Genomic DNA, 27889 nt, shown 5'->3' on the forward strand with positions numbered 1-27889 from the left:
TTATTTTGAGAAATAGGAATGGTTCAGGCTGTTGATGCTAAAGTTGGTTGCACGAATTTTTGACACTCAGGCATTATTAGGCTCCTAGCATTTTTTGTTTCTGAGGGTTATATCTTTTGATATTTTATTGTATTAGAAATAAACACAGATTTTTTATAGCAATTTAAAATAGCATATTCTTTACATATTAATATGTTTTTAATGTAAAATAAACATTTAAAAAATTAGTGAGAAAGTGACACTGTTGTGTTTCTTACAAATCTGTTTAACACCTGGCTAGATAGAATTAAAACCAACTAGATTCTAACAACAACTTTGGAGATCAGTCTGTAACATATTTTGTTGAAGTATATGAAGAAAGTCTGGCCTCATTTTTGTACTTGGAAGAGGAGTTTTGAAATAGCTCTACCTAGTAATTGTGGCTCTTCTTCTTTGCTACTACACTAGAACTCAACCACTGATAGTTTCTTGAATATTAGTTGCAATGTAGAATATAAAACCACATCAGTAACATTTTGTTCTTTGTTACAGTAAAATTCTTTGGTCTATCATGCACTCTGCAAAGACCTTCTACTTATATATTATTTTTTAACTTTATGCTTTGTTTATTTGGAAGAGCCTTGTTCTATGAGTTATGCAGACTTTTCCAAATGGTGACTCATTTCATTTTTGTTATATTGCCCCACACATTTTTTAATATCACCACCTGTTATTAAAAGAAGTCTTTAACTATTGGGATGCTATCCAGTGCACAGTGAATACATGTTTTCTGAAACTCAAATTGTCTCTTGAAGGCTTGATTTTCTCAGTGGCAATAAATCCTGTCAGTTGTTTTTCTTGAAAAAATAGCTCACTTTTGTTTATTTTTGAGGCAGTGTTGCACATTCCCAAGGTTCAAAAACTATTGTCTGTGCTCTCTATACTAATATTACCAGGAACTTTTAGTTCACCTGTAGTTGAAGAAGTTGGATTTATTACTTGTGGCAGTGAGGGAGAATGCTTCCTGTAGAACCATGGAGTCTCTTAGTAAGAATTTGTCATAAAGGGTTTATTATAGGTCTTGAGTGTGTTAGATAATTCAAGAGAGGGTTAAAAGAAGGTGACTTTTCTCTGGATTAGTTGCTGGGGGGTATGGGCATTATTCTGTAATTGGGTATCTTAAATCTCATATGTAAGGAGACAGAAATAAATGCAGGCTAAAGATTTAATTGGTAAAGAAGCAGCGGTTACTCTTACGAGCCAAGAAAGGAGGGTGTTTGGTCATTTTGTGGTTTGGATGATGTTTTTGTTTTGATCCATCATGGTTAGAATGGCCTTATCTGTTTTTGATATTCAGTATATGTTTAGCAGGAGAACATTAAGACTTAGCTGTGAGGGTCAGGTCTCCACTGATAGTAGCAGACATGTTTCTATCTTTTACAGTTACTTTTGTAGTTTGTCAGTTATTCTTTCTAGTAGTCATGATATGCATACAAAAAGTGTCTAGTTTGATTTGCAGCTTTAACAGTCTCACGAGTGCTTTTCCTCAAGGTAACCATTGATTTTACTGTGTGCTGTTTATGCACACTTCTTATTTGTTCAGGTAGAATGTTAGAAAGAGTTGTTGTAGGGTTCTGAATCAAGGCTCCTCAAAATATATGTCCATGTCTGATAATGTCTGATTCCTGGAACCTGTGAATGTTACTTGAATCAGAAAAAGGATCTTTGCAGATGTAATTAAGTTAACAATCTTGAGATCACTTTGGATTATTCAAGTGGGGCCTAAATCCAGTTAGGATTTAGGATCCAGTTAGTGTTGTTCAGTCTATGTGGATGAGAGACACAGACAGAAGAGGAGGCACATTGGGAGATGAAAGAGGCAATGGGTGATCATGGAAACAGAGATTGATGTGACAAGAAGTCAAGGAACACCTGGAGCCAGAAGAAATTGGAAGAGACAAGGAATGCTCTCCCATAGAATCTCTGGAGGGAGTGTGGCTTGCTGACACTCGATATTGGACTTCTGGACTCCAGAACTTCTGGAGAATAAATGTCTATTTTAAGCCGCCAAATAGCCATTTGTGGTTATTTGTTACGGCAGCCTCAGCAAATAGATGCACTTATATATGTAAGGGTTGAGATTTAATAAAATCAATTATTTTTACTGGTTTATAACAGGCATTAGTAAGTGAAACTGACATCTTCTATTATAGGGAGTGTGTGAAGGAGGAGAATACAATGATGCTCATACAGTTTGTTGCCAAAGCCTTGATTGGTGCTCATGCACTGGCATTTTTATCCACTGTTGCTGTCATATCACAGCTGAAAATGTCAATATGGTGAGAAAAAAGTTATTATGAAGATAGATTTGACCTTGCCGACTCCTGAAAGGCTATTGGTTGGTGGGGGGCCTGGGATGTGTCTGTGGACCATTTGGAGAACCACAGGCTAAGGAAACCTGACCCAATTTCAGAACCCAGATTGAAAATGATGAACTTTTTTCTTGAAACTCGCTTTGTTAGGGCACAAGATACTGCGGGCACTATATTCGTTTTTACTGCCAACTCTGATGTAAACTGTAGCATAATGTCTTGACTTATAATAGTTCTGTTGAATCAGAACTTGTTTAGTATTATGAACCTTACTGTACTCATATAAATGAGCAGAGAAGAATGATTTATCTCCCTAAGTTTGTTGAAACCCAACTCAACCTCAGCTTTTTCTTCTGCCTACTAATTGGCCCACTAACTGGCTGTTCCTTGCAGAGATGTACCTAAAACTGCAATACTTTTTGTTGGGTGTCTTATCTTTTGATGAAGTCTACTTATCTACCTTCATTCTTTACATAACATAGTTCTTTTGGAACAATTAAAAAAGTTTTTTTTGATTTGTGGTTTATTCTTCTACCTAGTTGTACTAGATCTTTGAGCCTTTCCTCTCTCCTCTCCATGGTTCCTAAGTTGTGCACACATATGCTCACAGATTCACACTCAAACACACCTTTCACTTAATTATCTACCTGTTTCTTAGCCTTTTTGTGGAATCATTGCAGAATTACAAATATTGATTTCCATAGATAGTAAGGGTTTAGTGTTAGCTTATTTATAACCAAACTGATGAGGACAAAATACAGTAAGGATAATTTTTTTATATAATTCATTTATATTTTAGAATTGCTATAAGAAGGAATTTTAAGCTTACCAATGTTTAAAAACTCATAATACAATATATTCTCATTTAATTGTTTTGAAATGTGTTGTAGTGCTGAGAAGGGAGACCCAGCCCTGAAACTGTTAGTTGGGAGTATGAGCATTGGGTCTAGAGAAACATAAAATAAGATATTTTGCTTAAATTAAACAAGGGAGAAAGTACTTGTTGACAGACACAAAAAGAATGCTGAGTTGGAGAATGTACCAGAGCTTCAAGGTAGCGCAAGTGCGTTTTCTTAGTGGGTGAATGGAGTAAAGGTGTTCTCATGAAAAACTATCACAGCAAAAGCAGTTTCTGTGTAAGCAATTAAGGAGAGTCTGTATAAATACTTAGCAATACTAGTTATTATTTTTTTTTCCATTGGCTTAGAACCAGAGGAGAATCCAGGGTGTTGTCCTACTTATATCTAGTAGAAAATGTGGTATCTGGTAAAAATTGATGCTGTAATTCAGTATACAGTTTGGGAATAGATTTGCCTTAGTTTGTTGCACATGGTGGGGTGAGAGTCGTTTGTTGGCAGTGTGAGTAGGCTAGCATATTGTGGGCATTGCCTTGCGCAGGCACTTAGTTTGCACATCCTTTTTCACATTGCTGAATTATTTATCACCATTCATCCACTTAACATAATATAAAACTTTGTTGATTATCTGCTGTGTCTGCAGTCATCATCCCCTCTCTTTTTGTTGGTCCGTGGGGATTTATGCTTATTTCTTGTATGCTTTGCAATTAATTCTTTTCTGGAGGGAACAGAAAAGGGTATACTCATTCCATTGCCTGCACTGGAAATCTCAGCCTTGATTGATCACCAAGTCTTGCATTATACTTTGGACATTTAACTTTTTTCTTAAATTCTTGGAACCTGTGCCTATTTACACTAGAAAATATTGTTTCACATTCTTCTCTGCTGCCCCAAATCAGTGCCCCTATCATCTTTCTTACACTATTCTGTTCCCCAGCCAAGAAGATTTGTGAGCTTTCCTGTTGATAGTTTGTATTACAGTAAAATATAGGCATATTAAATAAGCTGTTTCACACTGTTCCTGATATGTTTTGAGAAAGGATCTAGGTTTGGATCTTCTCTCCAGTGAAAAATCACATGTTGCCAACTATTTAGAAATTACTGCCTGCTTTAAGCTGAATCTCACTTGCTAAAGTAGAAGACTTATTTGTTTATATAACTGTATGCCTGATACCTATTGACCCTTGGTAATTTGTTACAACTTTTCTTACATGTTTGCTTTTCCTGAAAAGACTCAGTATCATGTAGCTTTATAAATGAAATAGAACACAGTGAAATTTTCAAAACATAATCAGAATTGGACATTGGCTCATTTAAATGGTTGGCATTGCCAAATGTGTCCACTTCTAAAAGAACTGAAATAAATGTGAAAGCTGTCTTTGGCTCATTAGTGAAATGAAGGAAACATTGTGAATATGAGGGTGAGTTGTCATGGGAAATTAAATGGAAATGAAATATGTTAATAATCTTAAATTGGTTTTGCTATGCATATCAGTTTTTTAATGTGTCAGGTTACGCTTGCTCACAGATGGATGCTGTGAAGACTTTGACCCTCACAGGGAAACATACAATTCATCTGACAATTGAGTGAATGTATCAACAGCAAAAAAAATTGAGTGAGATACTCTGTTTAATTTAGGAATCAACAACCAGCTAATTGAAAAGAGTGAAAAGGAGAAATGAGTGCTAAAGCTTTGGTATCTGGGTCAAATTGTAGAAACTCTAGCATTATACAGTTAAATTCAGCATCTCAAAACAATGCTTGTTCTTGGTTTGCTCAAATAGCAGGCTGTCCCAAGCTATAAGTCGCCTTTCTAAATTTCCCTGGTCAAATACTTACAGTGTAAGTATTGGGTTGGCCAAAAAGTTTGTTCGTGTTTTTCTGTACGATATCGCAGGGGAAAAAAAAACCCACATTAACTTTTTGGCTGACCCAGTATATAGCTGTGACATCAAAAAAATAGACATGATTTTAAAAGTACTCATGCTTTCTGTTTTTGTCATTTTGTCAGATCTTCATGTCTCCATACTTTTAGTGCAGAATCATAAATTTTTTAATTGTACATTTTTAGAAGTATAATTTATATGTAGTACAGGCACAGATTTTCAGTGAGTTTCCTTTATGCCCTTTTCCAGCCCCCTGCCATCCTCTAACACAGCCATGACTATTCATTCAGTTAGCCTTTTAGCTTTGTCCATTTTAAGACTTCACATAAACATAATTATATAATATATACTGTTTTATATCTGTTTCTTTCGTTCAGTGTGTTTTGAAAATTCCTTCGTATTGTTGGATGTATGAATATTTCATTTTAATGCTGAGCTATATTCCATTGTGTGATGATAGTACAGTTTATTCTCGTTGATGGGCATTTGAGTTATTTCTACTTCTTGGCTAGTATGAATAAAACTGTTGTGATCAATTGTGTACAGATTACATTAGCGTTTGTATCTGTTGGGCAAATGCCTAGGAAGAAACTTTCTGAGTAGTTGTATGTTTTAATAAAGCGGTGATTCTCAGCTGTTGATGATTTTGCCAACGTTTGGGACATTTGGCCATGTCTGGAAATATTTTTGGTAATCATGACTGAGTGAAGGTTGGATAGAGGTCCAAGAGACTGCTAAATAACATAGAAAGCCCAAGACAGCTCTGCATCCAAAGAATTATTTGGTACACAATATCTATAATGCTGAAGTTGAGAATTCCTGTTTTAAACAAAATTGCTGAACAATATTCCAAAGTAGTGTTATTGTACATGACAGTTTCCATTTGTTCCGTGTATGCTATAAAATTTGATATTATTAGTCTTAATTTTAGTTATTCTAGTAGTATTCTATTTATGGTTTTAATTTGCATTTCCTTTATGAGATAGTGATGTTAAGCATTTTTTCTTGTGCTTTTGACCATTTCTATATCGTTCTTTTTCCAGTTTTGAGATAACTGACATAACATTGTGTCAGTTTAAGGTGTATAATGTGATGCTTTGATATATTAATAGACTGTGAAATGATTACCACAATAAGGTTAATGAACGTATCCATCATCTCACATGATTACCGCTTTTTCTATGTGTGTGACAAGAACATGTAAGACCTATCCTTTCAGCAACTTTGAAGTATACAATATAATACTGTTAACTGTAGTCACCATGCTTTACATTAGATCCCCAGAACTTATTCTTCTTAGAACTTGAAGTTTGACCACCACCACACTTACTCTATTCTGTACCCCTGACAACCACCAACCTACTTAAATTCCACATATAAATAAGATCACACACACACACACACACACACACACACACACACACATATATTTTTGGCCTTTCTCTGCCTAACTTATTTCACTTAACGTAATACCCTCAAGTTCCATCCATATTGTCACAAATGGCAGGCTGAATAATATTTCATTGTTTTATTTTCTAACTGAAGCTATATCACAAAGCTGTAATAAGACAGTATGGTGTTCGCATAAAAACAGGTACATGGATTAATGGAACAGAATTAAGAGCCCAGAAATACACCAATGCAAAAATGGTTAACTAATGTTTGACAAGGGAGCTGAAAATACTCAATGGGTAGAACATAGTCTCTTCAATAATTGGTGCTGGGAAAACTGGATATCCATGTGCAAAAGAATGAAACTGGGCCCCTAACTTACACCACTTAAAAATTGACTTGAAATGAATTAAGGTTTAAATTTAAGACTTGAAACCATAAAAATCCTAGAAGAAATCACAAAGTATGGTATGACAACACAGGCAAAACAAACAAACAAAAACATACAGGGTGTGATTATATTAAACTGAAAAGCTTCTGCACAGCAAAACAAACAAACAAGCAACAACAACAAATGTAAAGTTAGCTTATGGGATGGAAGAAAATATTTGCAAACCACATATCTGATAAGGAATTATAACATCTGGGATATTCAAGAAATTCATACAGTTAAATAGCAAAAAGTCAGTCTGGTTCAAAAAACAGGCAGAAGACTTGAATAGACATTTTTTTCAAAGAAGACATAAAATGGCCAATGGGTACATGAAAATGTACTCGATACCACTAATCATTACAAGCAAATCAGAGCCACCTATGAAATATCATCTCATACCTATTAGAATGGCTATTATCAAAAAGACAAAAGAAAACAAAATGCAATTATATGGAAGAAACAAAACAAACCTTGAGCCCTATTGGGAATATAAATTGGTCTAACCACCATGGGGAACAATGTGGAGATTCCTTAAAAAATTAAAATTAGAACCACTGTATGATCCAACAATTCCACTTCTTGGTTTTTAACTAAAAGAAATGAAGCCACTACCTTGAAGAGATATATGTATGCCATTATTTATTGCAGCATGATTTACAGAAGCTAAGACATGGAAATCAACCTAAGTGTCCTATATATTTTGCAAAAGTTTGTCTGTAAGTCCTTTGTCCAATGGAAAAACTGAATTGTTCAGACAGTCTTGTTAAGAATACTTTTCCAGACATATCTCTTCCATACATTTTTTCATAGTCTGTATGTAGCTTTCCTTTTATTTTATTAATGGTATCGTTTGAAGTACAGAAATTTAAAACTTGTGTAATTCATAACTTTTATTTCCTTTTTTGCTCATGCTTTCTGTGCCCTATGAAGGTTTTGCTTATACAAAGATATCACAAAGATACTCTTATTGGTTATCATCTAGAAGCTTTATTTAGGTTTCATATTCTATTAGAATGGATTTTTTTAAATACGTGGTATGAAGTGGGGATCAATATGTATTTATTTCCATGTGCATTTTCAGATCTTACAGACCATTTCTTCAAAGGACTATTCTTACCCTTGATAAATTACTTTGTATTCTGACTAAACTCAATTATCTATTTTGTGGGTACATTGTTGAGCTCAGTTCTGTGTTTGATGTGTATCCTTATTGCCAATATCACACTGCCTTAATTACTATAGTTTTTAGAAGGTGGAAACAGTATAATGTAAGCCCTTCAATTTTATTTTTCTTCAACATTATTTTATCTATTCTAAGTCTTTTGAATTTCCATACAAATTTTAGAGTGTGCTTATTAGTTTAATTATGTTAGAATTTTAATGATGATGACATTGATCAGTTTGAGTAGAATTGATATATTAAAGTAATACCAATAATATTGAGTCTTTCAATTCACAAACATGGACTCTCTCCATTTGTTTCTTTAGAGCTTTAATTTATGACATTGTTTTAAAATTTTCTGTTATAGTTCTCAAAAAGTTTTATATTTCTTTTACAGTATTTTAATGGTTGTTTTTAAGACTTAATTTTTTAATAGTAGTTTTAGGTTCATGACAAAATTGAGAGGAAGGTACAGAGATTTCTTATCCCCCACATGGATAGACTACCTCAAGGGGATATAGTTGTTAAAACTGATAGCTATATCAACACATTGTAATCATCTAAAGGACACACTTTACGTTAGGATGTATTTAGAGTATTGTAAATTCTGTGGGTTTGAAACAGTGTGTAATGACCCTCATCCACCATACTACTATGTATGATACTGTAAATATACAGAATATTTTCACCACCCTGAAAATCCTCTCTGCTTTCCCTTTTGTATATTTCTTTTTAAGTATTTTATGAGTTTTTTGATAATATATAACTTTTTTGAAAAAATATTAACTCGTTGCTGCTGCTGCTGCTGCCAAGTCGCTTCAGTCTTGTCCGACTCTGTGCGACCCCACAGATGGCAGCCCACTAGGCTCCTCTGTCTCTGGGATTCTCCAGGCAAAAATACTGGAGTGGTTTGCCATTTCCTTTTCCAATGCATGAAAGTGAAAAGTGAAAATGAAGTCACTCAATCGTGCCTGACTCTTAGCGACTCCACGGACGGCAGCCTACCAGGCTCCTCCGTCCATGGGATTTTCCAGGCAAGAGTACTGGAGTGGGTTGCCATTGCCTTCTTCGAAATTATTGCTAGTACAGCAAACAGAATATAATTGGTGCTTTGATTTTTGCATCCTGTAAAATTGGTAAATTTACATGTTATTTCTATTAAGATGTCTTTTTTAGTGGGTCTTTAGGATTTTCAGTATGAACAATTTTGTCATCTGAGAGTACAGAGTTTTAATTTTTTCTTTTCAATTTCTGTTCTTTTATTCATTTTTCCTGCCTGCTGCAATGGCTAGGACCTCCAATGTTATGTTGAATAGAAGTGATGAGAGCACACTGTTTGCAGATGATATGATTCTCTGCAGAGAAAACCCTAAAGGTACCACCAGAAAACTACTAGAGCTAATCAATGAACACAGTAAAGTTACAGGATATAAAATTAATACACAGAAATCCCTTGCATTCCCATATACTAACAATGAAAAAACAGAGAAATTAAGGAAAAATTCCCATTCCTTTGCAACAAAAAGAATAAAATACTTAGGAATAAATTTATCTAAAGAAACAAAAGACATATATAGAAAACTATAAAACACTGATGAAAGATATCAAGTATGACACAAATAGTTAAAGAAATATACCATGTTTGTGGATTGGAGGCATCAGTATAGTGAAAATGAGTATGCTGCCGAAAGCAATCTATAGATTCAACACAATCCCTATCAGGCTACCAATGATATTTTTCACAGAACTGGAAAAAATAATTTCACAGTTTGTATGGAAACATAAAAAACCTTGAATAGCGAGCACAATCTTGAGAAAGAAGAATGGAACTGGAGGAATCAACCTTCCTGACTTCAGACTATACTACAAAGCTACAGTCATCAAGGCAGTATGGTGTTGGCACAAAGACAGAAATCTAGATCAGTGGAACAAAATAGAAAGCCCAGAGATAAACCCACACACCTATGGACATCTTATCTTTGACAGAGGAGGCAAAAGTATACAGTGGAGAAAAGGCAATCACTTTAACAAGTGGTGCTGGGAAAACTGGTCAACCACCTGTAGAAAATTGAAACTAGAACACTTTCTAACACCATACAAAAAATAAACTCAAAATGGATTAAAGATCTAAATGTAAGACCAGAAACTATAAAACTCTTAGAGGAAAACATAGGCAGAACACTCTCTGGCGTAAATCACAGCAAGATCCTCTGTGACTCATCTCCCAGAGTAATGGAAATAAAAATAAACAAATAGGACCTAATTAAACTTAAAATCTTTTGAGCAGCAAAGAAAACTATAAAGGTGAAAAGACAGCCTTCAGAATGGGAGAAAATAATAGTAACGAAACAACTGACCAAGAATCTCCAAAATATACAAGCAGCTCATGCAGCTCAATACCAGAAAAATAAATGACCCAATCAAAAAATGGGCCAAAGAACTAAACAGACATTTCTCCAAAAAAGACATACAGATGGCTAACAAACACATGAAAAGATGCTCAACATCACTCATTATTAGAGAAATACAAATCAAAACCACAACGAGGTACCATCTAATGCTGGTCAGAATGGCTGCCAAACAATAAATGATGGAGAGGTTTTGCAGAAAACAGAAGCAAACAGCCACTATGGAGAACAGTGTGGAGATGCCTTAGAAAACTGGAAATAGAATTTCCATATGACCCAACAATCCCACTGCTGGGCATACACACTGAGGAAACCAAAATTGAAAGAGACACATGTATGCCAGTGTTCATTGCAGCACTGTTTACAACAGTTAGAGCATGGAAACAACCTAGATGTCTGTTGCCAGATGAATGGATAAGGAAGTTGTGGTGCACATACACAATGGAATAGTACTCAGCTATAAAAAAGAACACATTTGAGTCAGTTCTAATGAGGTGGATAAAACTGGAGCCCATTATACAGAGTGAAGTAAGTCAGAAAGAGAAACACCAATAGAGTGTTTCTGTTGCATGTATATAGATTTAGAAAGACGGTAAAGACGACCCTATATGCAAGACAGTAAAAGAGACACAGATGTAAAGAACAGACTTTTGGACTATGTGGGAGTAGGTAGGGGTGGGATGATTTGAGAGAATAGCACTGAAACATGTATATTACTGTATGTAAGATAGATGACCAGTACAAGTTTGATGCATGAAGCAGGGCACTCAGAGCTGGTGCTCTGGGACAACCCAGAGGGATGGGGTAGGGGGGAGATGGCAGGGGGGTTCAGGATGGGGGGACACATGTGCACCCATGGCAGATTCACGTCAGTGTATGGCCAAAACTGCTGCAATATGGTAAAGTAATTAACCTCCAATTAAAATTAATTGATTAATTTTTAAAAAGGAACTTAAAGTGGTGAGAGCCATCATTCTTGCCTTTTTGCTGATATCTTTATATACACAGTTGATTGGGCAGTTTTCTTGGGAAAGGCCTCACCATTCACCATGAGAACCTTTAAAATTAGAGTTTTTTTTCCACATAATGGCTGTGGAGAAACTCAGAAATTCATAGCAAAAGGAGGATTTAACACATTCTTGTTGGCTTAAAGATGGTGGGGGCCAAATGAGAAGGTGGTTTTAAGGAAAAGAGAGAAAATCGTAGCTGACAGCCAGCAAGGAAATAGGGATTTCCATCCTATAAATCTCAAGGAACTAAATTCTGCCAAAAAAGTGTGTGAGCCAGGAAGCAGATTTTTCTACAAAGGTTCCAGGTGAGAACTTGTTCTAGCCAACATCTTGATTTCAGTCTTACGGTAACACTGAGCAGAGAACTTAATCATGCTGGATAGATTTCTGACTTGGAGGATTGTGAACTGTTTGGTGGATGTTATTTTCAGTGGCTAAGTTTGTGGTCCTTTGTTATGCAGCAGTGGGAAACTAATGCAACAAGGATTTCACTCAGCCTGATTTCCTTCTTTCTTGGTAATCTCCATCAGTTTCTACTTGATTTTGGTTGCCCTCCAGTGCCTTCAAAGAGTGGTTGAGTGGAGTTCATGATTGCCATCTGTGGGAGTGCTAGTATAATATCAACTACTTTGCCACTGCTAGAGCTTGAACTCTTCATATTAATTTCGGCTTTTCCTTCTCTTTTAAAATTATTTATATGGTCTTCATATTGTTGTTGTTGTTCAGTCTCTAAGTCATGTTTGACTCTTTGTGACCCCATGGACTGCAGCATGCCTGGCTTCCCTGGCCTTCACTATCTCCCAGTGTTTGTGCAAATTCATATGCATTGAGTTGGTGATGCCATCCAACCATCTCATTCTGTTACCCCCCTTTCCTCCTGCCTTCAGTCTTTCCCAGCATCAGGGTCTTTTCCAGTGAGTTGGCTCTGTGCAACAGGTAGCCAAAGTATCGGAGCTTCAATTTTAGCATCAGTTCTTCCAGTGAATGTTCAGGGTTTCTTTTAGGATTGATTGGTTTGATCTCCTTGCTGTCCAAGGTTTATATTCAGTTCAGTTCAGTTGCTCAGTTGTGTCTGACATTTTGCGACCCCATGAACTGCAGCACTCCAGGCCTCCCTGTCTATCACCAACTCCCGGAGTTCACTCAGATTCACATCCATCGAGTCAGTGATGCCATCCAGCCATCTTATCCTCTGTCATCCCTTTCTTCTCCTGCCCTTAATCCCTCCCAGCATCAGAGTCTTTTCCAATGAGTCAACTCTTCGCATGAGGTGGCCAAAGTACTGGAGTTTCAGCTTTAGCATCATTCCTTCCAAAGAAATCCCAGGGTTGATCTCCTTCAGAATGGACTGGTTGGATATTAAATGTACAATATTTCATCCTGTTTAAGTACCATTCTCCTAATGTTAGCTATTTGGTTGTTTCTGACTTTTGCTACAAAAAGCTGCAGAGGTATATCTGGGTCTGTGTTTTGGTTTTGTTGATTTATTAGGATAAATTTGGAGTAGAGTCCCTAGGTTAAAGAGATTAGAGAAAACACTTTTGGAGGGCTGTGTTGCTTACTAGCTGTGAGACTGTGGCAAGTTAACTTATTTGAGTCTCATTTTCAAGGAAATGGCAGCCCACTCCAGTATTCTTGCCTGGAAAATCCCATGAATGGAGGAACCTGGTAGGCTACAGTCCATGGGGTTGCAAAGAGTCAGACACAACTGAGAGACTTCACTTTCACTTTTCACTTTTTATCTTATGTGAAAGCCTAAGAAAATCTGTCCTTCGTGGTTTGAACATTAAATTATGTGGCTTATAGAAAGTGCTAGGGAAAGAGAGGATACTTAATAATGGATGAAGACGTGAGGATTACGATGACAGCTACTGATGTGTTTGACATCTTGCTTTTCAAAAGTAAAATGCCAATTTACAGGTGGATTTTTTTTTTCTTCTGAAGTAAGTCTTCTACATAACTAATCACACAAGGAGGGACAACTACAAAATGCAGAACACAGGACAGGGAATCTAAGTTAAAGATGAAAGAATAGACTTTATAATACTATCATATGCATATTTGGTGCTGAATCAGGTCTCCAAAAGATATAATTGTCCCATTCTCCTTAGTTTGTGCATCAAAAGGAAGTCCTTTTGAGATGACTTAGAGGGGTGGTTTCTGGACAGTTTTTTTCCTTTCCCTCTGTGCTTCAGTTTACATCTAGTATGTTTGTTCAGACCAGCAGACTGTATTATCCAGTTTGTTTCCAGAATATAGCTGTCATTTAAATAATCTAAAAAGCTTTTTATCGTAGATCTTTATCAAGTGCTAACTGGATTTGTAATTTTCCTAGTTTGTCACATCTTCCATAAATACAGTTTTCTCTGTGTCCCAAGAGATGCTATTGTATTGCTATTCATTGAAATAACATTTTCTTAGCATTCTTCTCAAGCCCTTTATTAATGTATATGCCTGGGTTATATTGTTGCAAAATGTTTCTGTTATTGATGGCTAACTCGCTCTATTTTTATTTTGATGGGGCAATAAATAAAGGTACTTAATTCACATAAGCCTATAAATTAAATTCTCAAGAGGAAAGAAAATAATTTTAAATGCAGTTTACAATGTGGTAACTGGTAATCCACTTGCACACAAGCTCGTTTAGTGGAATTGGACTGAATGAAAAAAAAAGTTTCATAACATTATTGTTTGTCATCTGTGCTGAATGGTTTTCATGATATTGAGCTGTATGAAGAGATTACCTCCATTCCTACTGACCCCTTTTCTCCTCTCTTCTTTCTTCCAGAGAGTAAAAGAAGAGTTTTTCCTTTGTTTTCCAAAATGATTCTGTCTGTATACTTGAAAGGGAAGCAAAGAGTCTGAGCTGCAGTTATTAGTTCTAAAAGTGTAGTTGTTGTTGCAAATCAAAGAAGCATCTCTCCCGAATGTTTGTTTCCTTTCTTGAATGAATATTTTCAGATTCCACTTCCACCCCCAGTAGAAATAACATTAACAGGAGAATATGAAAAGGACAACTGAATCGTTCTATTTTTAATAACTCTTCAAAAGTTTTTAAAAGTTGCTTCTATAACATCATAAAGATTTTGTTGCCATCGGCTGTCATCAGAAGAGATTATTTTCAAATATTCCTTTTTGACCTCCACAAAGGTGCATTTTCTCCTCGAGAAGGCCACTGGCAAATTCAGCCAATGCAGAACCAGGAGTTCATTTGTTTAAAGAGTTGCAGCTTTAGGGCTCAAATAGAACACATCAGTTCTTTGAGTTAATTTCTGACAAGCTCAGGTGATGACTTTGATTTGTCAGATCATGTATCCTGTGGATGGTTACCTGAGAAACAGTCTTTTAGGTGTCTGCTTAGGAGTTGTGATTCTTGCAGGCAATTCTGTAGAAGATGCACATTTTTTAATTTGAACGTAGAGGACTCATCCACATTCTTCAGAGCAAGCACAAGCTTCAAATTCTTCTTCCATTAATTTCATTCTGCAGTCATTTTTTAAAAACCTGGATATGTTTAAAATTTATATGATCATTTTTTTCTCATCTGCAGTAAAATCCTAGTTAGATTATTTCTAAACCACAAATTCGCAATTTCATTTTCCCAGGATGACTTTCTGCTTGCTTCTGTTTGATATATTTTACTCATCTACAGTAGCATATACAGTAGTGTACCTAAGGCCACTATTCATGTACCATATTATCCTCATAACTGCAATTTTTTTACATGATAGTTTGTACATTGCTTTTATGAAAGCAATTAAGTTGATTAATCCTCTGGAGACAATATTCTTTTGCTCATCAGTGCATCATTATAATTGCAAACTTTTCACAGTGACTCAGTTTGCAGTGTCTACAATGAAGGCAGTGCCCCTGGGGGTGAGGAAAAGGAGCACTTGCACAGAACCACAGTGACTGGTCACCTTACAGGGAATGGTTAGGGCTTGCTGATCTTGTGTTCCCAGTATCCTTACTGTATGCAGATGATGAAGAGCCTGGCCTGAATGGTAGCCCCTTGGATGGTAGTGGTTACCTCCATAGAGTGCTTAACACCTAGACCGTCATGTCTGTGGTAAAACCCAGTGGTGACAAATGCAGCTTAAACCTGGTGCACTGGCCAGCATGGGTCTACTTTTGCATGGACATAATCTTCAAAACATTGCCCCTGAGGGACACGCCTGAAACAAAGTCAGCGATCTCAGGTTCTGTGAGAGCAAAGAGAAAGGAGAGACCACTTCCAGGGCCTTTATGTCCTTGATCAGGCAGCTCAGTTTGGTGACGCACTGACGTCCTCTGCCGTGTCCTCGGCCATGCCGCCAAGAAGCCTTTCTGTAACAGCTTCCCATCATTCACTGTTACGTGTTCTCTTGGAGAGGAAATGCAGAATTCTTCAAATTGGATGCTTTCTCGTCTTGTACCTTAAGTCAGAGCCGAAGTTGGGGAGTATACACCAGCAGCATAGTCTTCGTGGCCGTTGCTTTCACTGAGTTTAGCTAGTTTGAACTGATGAACAGAACAAAGAATGAAATATTATTTATGTATTGTTTCATTCTGGTTTTCGATAATGTCCTTAATTCATTTCAGACGAACATTATAGTTATATCTGGGAGACAGCTTTTAAACACACAAAAAAATATGTGTAAGATGATATTGTCTTATATACTTCTGTATTATTTAATTTCAAAAAGGAAACTCTAGTCATTTGAGCAGGCACAGTCTGTTCAATAGTCAAAATTTGATGAATTTTATAAGCTTTGAAAAGATCTTTTCATGTACAGTAAAATGACATCATTCTTTGCTGGCTCCTATAAAATTGGCTTATCGTTTGTCAGCAGAATGACTGAAGTCTTGCTTCCTGTTTATAAAGCTAGAGTTTATTATCCTGAAAATTGTATTACCAAGTATAGCCTTTAGGATACGTTTCATTGCAAGAAAGAGAAAACATGACCAGAACTGTCTTAAAGTATGAGAATAATTGTTAATTGCATAATGAGAACCATGGATGAAAGTTCTACTATCAATTAATTCAACAGTGTTTTCAGAATGAAAGTTCTGTACATCTTTCTGCTAGACTTTTGTCCTTAGACTTGTCCCACAATGATTAAAAAGACACTATTACTCCAGACACTTAGTTTTTGTCATCACTTCATGGCAAGTAGATGGGGAAACAATGGAAACAGTGATAGACTTTATTTTCTTGGGTTCCAAAATCACTGCAGATAGTGACTGCAGCCATGAAATTCAAAGATGCCTACTCCTTGGAAGAAAAGCTATCACCAACCTAGACAGCATATTAAAAAGCAGAGACATTACTTTGCCAACAGAGGTCCATTTAGTCAAAGCTTTGGTTTTTCTAGTAGTCATGTATAGATGTGAGAGTTGGACCATAAAGAAAGGTGAGCACAGAAGAATTGATGCTTTTGAACTGTGGTGTTGGAGAAGACTCTTGAGAGTCCCTTGGACTGCAAGGAGATCAAAGCAGTCCATCCTAAAGGAAATCAGTCTTGAATATTCATTGGAAGGACTGATGGTGAAGCTGAAGCTCCAATGCTTTGGCCACCTGATGCGAAGAACTGACTCATTGGAAAAGACCCTGATGCTGGAAAAGATTGAAGGCGGGAGGAGAAGGGGATGACAGAGGATGAAATGGTTGGATGGCATCACCAACTCTATGGACATGAGTTTGAGCAAGCTCCAGGAGTTGGTGATGAGCAGGGAGGCTTGGCTTGCTTCAGTCCATGGGGTCACAGAGTTGGACACAACTGAGTGACTGAACTAACTAATTACTTCAGACAAATTAAATGAGAGTCACCATGGGGGAGTGAGGGAGTCCAGGCATTGGCCCACTTAGAATGGATGATGATTCTGTCCTGCAGCTTGGCAGGACTGAGAACAAAGTTATACCAAGTAGGATTCACACTGGGGATTATAAACCCAGCTACCCTGTAGCATATGGCCATTCAGTAGCTGAAGAAAGCAGTTCTTTTAGCAATGAATAATGGAGAAGAATTTGGCCAATATTGTCTGCCATGCTACAGATGATTTAAAGTGCAAAAAACAATGCATTTTGAATTCATGTGTGATCATTATTATCACTTTAAAAAGCTACATAAATTGTTCTTACCCTTTGCCTTACAGACAAATCTTTAGATAGACAGTTTTTATTAACTCAGTGAACTGCAGTACAAAAAGAATGTTTTGGTTAGGAAGGAGGCAAGAGTATTTAAAGCATACTTTCAGGCATCTGATGTGTAGATAAATATCAGTCTTTTAAGTAATTGTAAAGAAATGATCTATGTTGCCTTGTCTAAGGATTGTAGTCAACTCGTGATCAATCAGAATTGAGTCTTTTCTTCATGGGTTATATAACATGTGCTCTTTGTTGTGACTCTCTTGTTTTTTAATTTTTAGGTGCATTCTGCCTTCATCAGCATGTGCCAGAACAGAATTTATTATTATCCTGTCTAAACATTCTGTTGCTTAATGGCATTGCCATTTTCTAGATAAGACACTTTACTTGTATTCATATAGCATCTTTGACAAGCAGGTTTTCTCTTCTCTCTAGTTCACAGTAGTGTCCTTCTGAATCTCTGTTTTGTTTTTGACTGTGAAATACCACCTTAAAAAGTCCTCGCTCTCCTCCCTCTGCTCGCAATATGTTTTTCAGTCTCTCTATTTAGTTTATCCCTAATGGTGCTTCTGGAGTTATCATCCTAAAATTTAGATGGGATCATGTCCTTTTTGCATTGCCTTATCTCCTCGTTATCTACAGAATAAAAATTCAAACTGTTAGATTTTTGTTCCCAAGCACGACCTAAAAATATTTCCCATCTCACATACTCTGCTTTATACTGTGATGTTGATACTCCTCCCATGAAGAGGTGGAATCTGTATGTCCCTTCATTAGAATCTGGGCAGATTTCTGATGGTGGTAAGACACTAATGTGACCACCTCGACAAGTCATGAAGAGTGTTAGGGCTTCTAACTGTACCTCTGGGACACTCCATGTTGGAACTGAAGTCACCATGCTGTGAGAGAGTCCAGCCAAAACCTTCCCTGCAGACCTTGCTAAACACTCACCAGCAATTTGCTGCCCTGAGTGATCTTAGAAGTGGATCCTTCTTCCAATTAAGCTCCCCAAGCTGATCTTTGTAGACAGAAATGAGCTATCCCTGCCAAGTCCACCTATATTGGAAAATCATGGGGGAAGAAAAAGGTTTGTTGTTTAGTCACTAAGTCATGTCTGAGTCTTTTGCAACCCCATGGACTGTAGCCCACCAGTCTCCTCTGTCCATGGGATTTTCCAGGCAAGAATACTGGTGTGGGCCATTTCCTTCTCCAGGGGATCTTCCAAACTCAGGGACTGAATCGGTGTCTCCTACAATGCAGGTGGATTCCTTACTACTGAACTACCTGGGAAATTCAAGAAAAAGGTTACTTGTATTTAAAGTCACTAGATTTTTCTTTTTAAAATCAGCTTCGATGAAGTATAAGGTGTATAATTTTACATTAATGTTCGGTATACAATTCAGTGAATTTTGATAAATATTTGCAGTCTTTTCATTACTTAACAGAATCAAAATAGAATAGTTAAATCGTTTTACAAAGTTCTATTGTATACCTTAGCATTTAATTCCCTGTCACTATCCTCAGTCCCTGGTAACAACTAATCTGTTACTAGAGTTTTGCCTTTTTCAGAATGGAAAATTGGTTTCTGTACTTGTTTTTAGCTATTATAAATATACCTGTTATGAATATTCAAGTATAAATCTTTTTGTAGACCTCAGTTTTCACTGGTAAAGAATGGGATTTTTGAGTTATATGGTAGTATAGGGGCTTGCTATATGGCTCAGCAGGTAAAAATCTTCCTACAGTGCAGAAGACACACGAGACTCAGGTTCAAACCCTGGGTTGGGAAGATCCCCTGGAGAAGGAAATGGCTGCCGCTCCAGTATTCTTGCCTGAAAAATCCCATGGACAGAGGAGCCTAGTGAGTTACAGTCCAGTGGGTCACAAAGAGTTGGACACGACTGAGTGACTAAACACAGCACAGGTGGTAGTATATGCCTAATTTTTTAAACTGTTTTCCAAAGTAATTTTTCCAGCGGTGTGTGGAACTTTTAGTTTCCTTGTGTTTCTGCTAGTTCTTGTTATTGCTCTTTATGTATTTTTTTTAAGTACACCAATTCCCATGGGCGTAAAGGCAACTCATTCATGTTTTAATTTGCACAGACTTAATGACTAATAATATTCACATCCTTCATGTGTTTGCCATTTCTGTCATGTTAAAAAAAATGGGTTGTATATCTCTTTAATACTTAGTTTTAAGATTTCTCATATATAAGGTTGGCCAGAAAGTTCATTTGAATATTTGAACCCAATATTTGGGATGGGCTTCCCTGGTAAAGAATCTGCCTGACAGTGCAGGAGACGTGGGTTTGATCCTTGAGTTGGGAAGATCCCCTGGAAAAGGAAATGGTAACCCACTCCAGTACGCTTGCCTAAGTATTCCCATGGATAGAGGAGCCTGGTGGGCTAGAGTCCATGGGGTTGCGAAAGAGTCAGACACAATTTAGCAGCTAAACAACAACAACAAAATATTTGGGATATGTTTCCTATCAGGTAAATAGTAATGTAAATATTTTCTCCTATTCCCTAGGTTGTTGTCTTTTCACTTTCTTGAAGTCGTCTTTGGAAGGACAAAGTTCATAATTTTGGTCAAATACAGTTTATCATGTTTTTCTTTTGTGGTTCATGTCTTATGTGTTTCTTCCAAAAAAAAAAAAATCAAAACCAATCAAAACACAAATAAAAACTTTGCCTAAACAAGATAACAAAGATTTTTCTCTTGTATTTTCTTCTAGAAGCTTTATATTTTTAGCTTGTGCATCTAGGGGTATGACCCATTTTGATTTAATGTATATGGGGTGTGGCAGATTTCATCATTGTTGTTTGCATGTGGATATCAAATATTTTCAGCTACATTTGTTAAACAGATCATCTTCTCATTGAAATATCTTGGCACCTTTCTTGAAAATCATTTGACCATGTTTATATGGTTACATTTCTGGAGTATATTTTGTTCTGTTATTTTCTTTTGATTATGCATCTGTCCTTGTGCCAATATCTATTCTCTTAATTACTGTAACTTTATTATTAATCTTGAAATCAGTTAGTGTTAAGTTCTACAACATTTGTATTTTATTCAAAGACATTCTAACTATTCCAGATCTTTGCATTTCCATATATATATTTTATGATAAGCTTTTATTTACTATGAAAAGGATTGCTAGAATGGAGATTATATTGAATATATTGATCAATTTACTGACAGTGACATCCTTAAGATATTATTTTTTCTCATTCTGTATGTCCATTTACTTAGTTCTTTTTGTGGTGTTTAGCAGTTTTCAGTGTATAAATCTTGCACACATTGTATAAATTTATTCTTTGCACTATTTGTAGTAGTCCAAATGGGGTTCAGTTTACTAAAGAACACTCAAAGTGTGCAAAATTAGAATTTATTGCAAGGGAAAGATTCAATATAGCAACAAGATTAGAACAATAAAGATATGCATTGTAGCCAGAGGCTCCCTCATTGCAAGAGGTTTAGAAGAGCTGGACACCACCTCTGACTGTCCTCTCTGTTGATCATATGATCACTTTTTCTCTCAGATCAGGTGCCACTAATGTGGGCACAGAACCATGTAGCCCCCACTGGAGCCTAGGCTTATATTACTTACACTCTCTTTATCAAGTAGGCATAGTTTCTCCCATAACCAGCCCCAAAGGTAGAGCCTTCTATGGTTTTTCACTCAGACCAGATGGAAATCATCAGATTTCACTTATTAATAAACATTGTTGACAGTCTGGTACAGACTACCCTGAAACTCACCTTCAGCCTATCAGCACAAAGCAGCACTATCAAGCCATACATTTCTTATCTTGACAGGGATCAACGCCGTACAGGTACACTTTTACTTCAGCAAAACAGCTCAGGCTAATTCCCAGTCTGCTGTAATTGAACCACATCCCTAAACTGTTCTTTGGTCCTATCACAAATGGTTATTCTAAAAAGCTTCTATTTCCAATATGTATTGCTTTTATATGTAAACAAAACATACTTTTTGTATATTGACCTTATATCCTTGCTAACTCGTTACTTTTATATCTTTATGACCTTGCTAACTCGTTACCTTTAATAACTTCTTGTAGATTTCATAGGAATTTTTACATTGAAAATCATGCAGTCTTTGAATCAGGGTAGTTTTTCTTCTTTCTTATAAATCTGTATGCCTTTTATTTCTTTTTCTTGCCTTGTTGCATTCACTAAGAACTCTAGTATAGTGTTGACTAAAAGTGATGACAGCATTCTTTCTGATCTCAGAGGTAAAACATCCAGTATCTCAGCATTAAGTAAGGTGTTGTCTCTAGGATTTTTGTAGATATTCTTTATCAGGTTGAAGTACTCTTCGTTTTATTCCCAGTTGTTATCATGAGTGGGTATTGAATTTTGTCAAATGCCTTTTTTGCTTTCATTAAGACAGTCATTTGGTTCCTTTGGCGGAGGCATGGGCGGGGTATGTTAGTCTGTTAATATGGTAAACTTGTATTGAATTTTGAATGTCCTAGAATAGACTCTCTTGACCGTGATTCTTTTTATGTATTCCTTTGTTCAATTTGAAAACATTCTCAAGGATTTTTGCTTCTGGGTTTATGAGACTCATGAGTCTGTAGTTTTCTTTTTTTTGTAATGCCTTTGTCTAATTAGGGTATTAGGTTAATGCTTGACTACAGAATGATTTGTAGCATGTTTCTTCTTTAGTATTTTGCAGGACTTTGTGTAGGGTTGTTACCCATTTCTTATGTTTGGTCTAACTCACCAGTGAAGCCACATGGACCTGTGAACTTTCTTTGTGGATAGGTTTTTAAACTACAAATTCTTTTTCTCTAATAAATATATAGCTATTCAGGTTATGAAATTTCACCATTCTATTTAACTTGCTGAATTTGTTGATATAGAATTTTTAGTAATGTTTTCTTGCTAACCTTTTACTGTCTGTGTGATCTGTAGTGATGTTTTCTCTCTCATTCTTGATTATGTGAGTTTTGTCTACTCTCTTTTTTCCTAGTCAGTTTTATTAACCTTTCAAAGAGCTTTCTTTCATTGATTTTCAATAAAGACCTGGATTTTATATTTTTTGTTTTGTGATAGCAGGACTATCCTTGTCCCTCATAACCTTTATAGTGCAGATCCCTTCTGTTCTGGTTTAATGTGTACTGGTGTTTTACTGCTTCACCTCCCAGCTGAATATGCTTTCTGGAACAACTATTGTTATTAATTTTTGTCATTTCCACAGAATTTTGATTTAAATTGGACTTGTAGTGGTGGATAAAGATCTTAGAAGTTGGCGTAAGTTGATTTAGTCTTCTGGTAACTAATTTGTATAGAATTCAATAGTAAGTTAAAACAAAAAGGCATACAGAGAATTCTCATTATTTGGATGGCAAATTTAACCTTTTTTAAATATAAAATTTCCTCTATAATGTGGTTTGAGTATTTATATTTCATCATAATTTACATGTTTATTAATATGCTTTAGATAATTCTAGTCTCATTTTCTTTTGGTATATAAAAGGAGAAGGACTCTTTTAAGTTCATTTGTCTGATTTAGAGATTTCTTTTAACCTTACTTCAAGGCTTTTTCCCATGCTGCAGTGAAGACGATGCAAAGGAATCCATACTAGGATTTAACAGAATAAATAAATGGTTTCTATTACAAAAAGAGCCACTCTAGGAAATGGAACTCTACCTAGTAAATATGGGCTTACTTAGTACATTTACCATGTGACTGGAGTTATCACAATTTTGTTTGTAAAATCTTTCAGAATTTCCTCTGTCATTATCACTGCAACTCAAATTCTGGAAAATGTAAATACTTCTGTTGTGCTTGGCCAACAGCAAGTAACAGTAGTGGTGATTTACTGACCTTTTCAGATATTTTTAGATGAGGAAAGGTATAAATAAGTAAAGCAACTCTTTGATTTCTGATAAATGGTCTGGAGGCTGAAGAGCCATAGAAAGGGACTCATTCTGCATCTGGTGCAGTTTACTGTCCCTTTATCTGCTTGCTCAGCCACTCCTTAATAATGATCCCAAGGGAGCAGACTCATGCTATATCCTTCCTCTTATACCCATGCTAGAAATCTTAACTACTTCATCCTTGAACTAATCCCTGAAATTACTATTTCTCTCAATTTTTATAAACAGTTTTTCTCGACTCTATACTTCCACTTCTCCCTTCCATCTGATTTCTTTTGATATATTGTTGTCATTAATCTTGCTAAAAACATTGCAGTTATATCACTCTTTTGCTCTCCAAACTTTTACAGAATAAAATATTCTAAAACTCTTCATCCCTAATAAATGCTTTTTCTAGTTTCACCATCTTGGAACATGGACTCGTCCTCAGTTATTGACAGTTCCTGTCATATTTAAAAAAATACATTAGTAATATTTTAAAACACATGAAGTGGCCCCCCTTAACTATTTTTAGGTATACTATTCAGTATTGTTAAGTACATTCACATTGTTGTGCAACCAGTCTCCAGAACCTTTTCATCGAACTGAAATTCTATTTATTAAATAGTAACATCACAGTATTTGTCTTTTTGAGACTAGCTTATTTCATTTAGCATAATGTTTTTATGATTCATCCATGTTGAAGCATGTATCAGTTTCCTTCCTTTTTAAGGCTAAATATCAGGTCTCTTTTTAAGACCAGGTTTTTTTTTATAGGAAGAGGGTTGAAGATGTTAGAATATTAAATATGTGAGAAGAATTACTAGAGTTAGAAGATAGGGTGGTAGGGGGAAGATTCTGAGGCTTCTGAAACTTTCAACTTTGCTTCTCCTACTTATATAGGGTAGCAGAATATGCCATCCCAAAACATGCCACGGGGATATAAGGATTATTCTGAGTCAAGGGCATGTAAATGGCAGATCCAAGGCCATTCTGACCTTTCTTTTTCTTCTTGAGAGCAAGAGGTAAACTCTTATGTCAAAGGTACCATCCTGATACCAGATGAAAGGAAACCATTCTTACTGTTAGAGAGTGGCAATCTGTGTGAACAGACTTTGTTACTCACTCTCACCTTCCTACTCACTTTTCCCCAATTAACTGCTCTAGCCCAAATCCTTTGTCTTGTTTTCACAGTTTACTACTCTTTGTCCAACCCCATACATGAGCTTTGGGCCCTAACTACTTTGGGTCTTTATTTTCCTTTTGAAGGCTTTCAGAAAGATAAAAAAAATTACTAAATAAAATTTATGTGTTTTTCTTCTGTTACTGTGTTTTGTGTCATTGTTAGCCCAGCTGGGAAGAGGGTAGAGGAGAAATTTTACCCTTCCATTCAATCTTGTTTCCCATTTACTGAATTTCTTCTAGATATTAGTAGTGCCTGGGTTTTCAATTTTTTCTTTTTTTATTTAAGTAAAATCTCATCTCAGAGCATGTTTACTTCTAATTAATAAGCATGTGTGTGTATTTAGTTGCTAAGTCGTGTCCACCAGGCTCCCCTGTCCTTCATTATCTTCACTTTAATGGGTATACAGTTCAATAATGTTATCTACTGTTTTAGGAATCACCTTTTCTTTGCAGTCTTTGAATATTTGTTTTTATTCTTTTCACTGAAGAGCTGTTGAAACTGAGGATCCTATTTGTAGGGCAGAAATAGAGATGCAGACACAGAGAAGGGACTTGTGGACACAGTGGGGGAAGGAGAGGGTAGGATGAATTAAGAGAATAGCATTGAAATATATACATTGCCATGTGTAAAACAGATAGTGGGAAGTCCTTATATAATGCAGGGAGCTTAGTCTGGTGCTTTGTAATGACCTGGATGGGTGGGATGGGAATGGGTGGGAGGCAGCTTCAAGAGGGAGGGGACACATGTATACTTACGGTTGATTCATGTTGTTATACAGCAGAAACCAGCACAACATTGTAAAACAATAATCCTCCAGTTAAAAAAACAAACAAACAAACCAATGGAAATGTCTTTTTGGACTCATGATAACCCAGATGACCTGAAAAATAAGTTATTTCTTCGGAGTTCTCTTAGTCATAGATAAGCATGCGGGTGACAAAGCTTACTTTACTTGTTATATAATAAATATTCTAAAAAGTTCAGCCTTCGATTTAGACTTAGCTTTTTCACCCCTACTTATTGTGTAATAAAATGATAGTCTCCTGAAAGGGTTAGTTCTTGGCCTCCTTGAACAGGAACTATCCTAAGAAATTTTTTGGGACAAATCTGATCACTTTATACTTCCAGAGTATGCCCTTGTCTTTTCCTATATGTGAATTCTAAGCTAGTGTAAGCTACTAAGTGCTTTGCAGTATGATTCAAATCTGTTTCATGTCCTGTTTCTTGCCAGACTCCCAGTTCCCTCCCCACTCACTTTCATCCCTGCCTTCATCTCCACAAAATGACTAGAATTCTCCAAATGTGGCCTGTACTTTCCCTAGCCTAGCAAATAAGATTCTCCCTGTTTGGAATACCCTATTCTTGTTTCTCTGTATCTGGTGAAATCTGTCTATTTGATGGAAGCCTCTGTCAGAGTTTCTTATCTGAACCTCAGAACTCAATGATTTAAGTGACTGTTTCTCAGTTTTTTAAAGATAGTGTGTGAAAAAAAAATAAAGATATATGAAAATTATCATTCTAGATATATACAAAGTTAATTTATTATCTTCAATAGATGCTTTAGGATATTAGGAATTAATTTTTCTTTTGAGAGACCCCCACCCCCATCCCCCCAGCCGCCAAATACATTGGAGAAGGAAATGGCAACCCACTCCAGTGTTCTTGCCTGGAGAATCCCAGGGACAGGGGAGCCTGGTGGGCTGCTGTCTGTGGGGTCACACACAGTCGGACACGACTGAAGTGACTTAGCAGCAGCAGCAGCCACTAGATGCCGTCTAGTCTGAATTTGTTCCCTTCTGTTGCTCTTGCACAAATTTTACACTCCTTTGAAACATTTGTCACATTATAATTATTTGTACATTATATATTACGTTTTGTTAGCTTTTCTATTTAGGCTGGGCATCTAGAGAACCGAGCCCGTCTTCTAGGACTCGGCACCATGCCTGATATAGCACAGATGGTCAATAAATTTTAGTGAATATAAATAGATACAGATGCTGAGGATTATACTGACTTAAAGTGATTTAGATTTATTTTTTTCAGCACAACTGTAGTCTACATTGTTCATTCCCTTTTCTAATTTATTTTTGTATTTGCTTTCTTTCTTGAGTACCTTAATATTTGCTACCCTATTTTCTAGTTGACTCTGTATCACAGATTAGAATTTTACTGTTCTTTGTGGATGCTTTGTCTGCCTAAATAGAGTTAAGTGCTCCTAGTGAGGGCTTCCAGGGTGGATCAGTGGTAAAGAATCCGCCTGCAGTACAGGATGCGAGTTTGATCCCTGGGTCAAGAAGATTCCCTGGAGAAGGAAACAGCAACCCTCTCCAGTATTCTTGCCTGGGAAATCCCATGGACAGAGGAGTCTGGGAGGCTGTAGTCCATGGGTTCGTAAAAGAGTTGGACATGATTAGCGACTGAACAACAACAATGAGAACCTATTGGTATAGATTTCTGGAATCTCTAGTGTCAGATTTATAAGAATTGACAGTTACATGAAAAGTTATATGTGAGATGCTGTTTTTGCCTACTTTTGTTTGAATATAATGTTGCTTTTCTAGTATTTATAATTTTTGTGTTATCCCCATTTTCTTAGTTGATTATGTTCTCTGTACATTATTATATTTACCCTTTAAATGTTTGTTCTGTGAACTGATTTCTCATCCAGGTGGTAAACTAATTTCCCTCCATTCTCTTTGCGTCCCTGTACGTAGAGAGAGAAATACATGTGTGCTAAGTCTCTGTAGTTGTGTCTGACTCTTTGCAGCCTCATGGACTGTAGCTGCTAGGTTCCTCTGTGCATGGGATTCTCCAGTCAAGAATATTGGAATGGGTTGCCATGCCCTCCTCCAGGGGATTTTCCCCACCCAGGGGAAAGGAATTGAACCCACGTCTCTTATGTCTCCTGCATTGGCAGGCAGGTTCTTTACCACTAGCGCCACTTCGGAAATAGATACTCGTTATCATTTAATGTCATGTTATTAACATATGCTGTGTTCATGAAGAACAGAAAAGTTAATCATTTGAATTGATAGAACCACATAGGGTTCTTTTTCAGCCTCTGGAGGATAGTGACAGTGCAGCTTCACTTTGTGGAAAAGACCCCGTGGTTGTTAGATTTTGTACTTTGGAATGTCAGAATGCATTCTTTGAATGCCATAGTGTGATTGTTTTAATTTTTGT

The 27889-nt window shown here is 36.4% G+C and overlaps 1 protein-coding gene and 1 pseudogene across 1 annotated transcript in view; one reads left to right on the top strand and one right to left on the bottom strand.

Moving 5' to 3' along the window:
- The window catches only part of DDX10 (DEAD-box helicase 10), a 313368-nt gene that overhangs the window by 108776 nt on the left and 176703 nt on the right, over nt 1–27889 (top strand). The window lies entirely within an intron of this gene.
- LOC120876051 overlaps nt 15626–27889 on the bottom strand; it is a 24758-nt pseudogene continuing 12494 nt past the window's right edge.

The sequence above is a fragment of the Oryx dammah genome, unplaced genomic scaffold (assembly GCF_014754425.2).
Source record: "Oryx dammah isolate SB20612 unplaced genomic scaffold, SCBI_Odam_1.1 HiC_scaffold_17, whole genome shotgun sequence".
NCBI lineage: Eukaryota > Metazoa > Chordata > Mammalia > Artiodactyla > Bovidae > Oryx > Oryx dammah.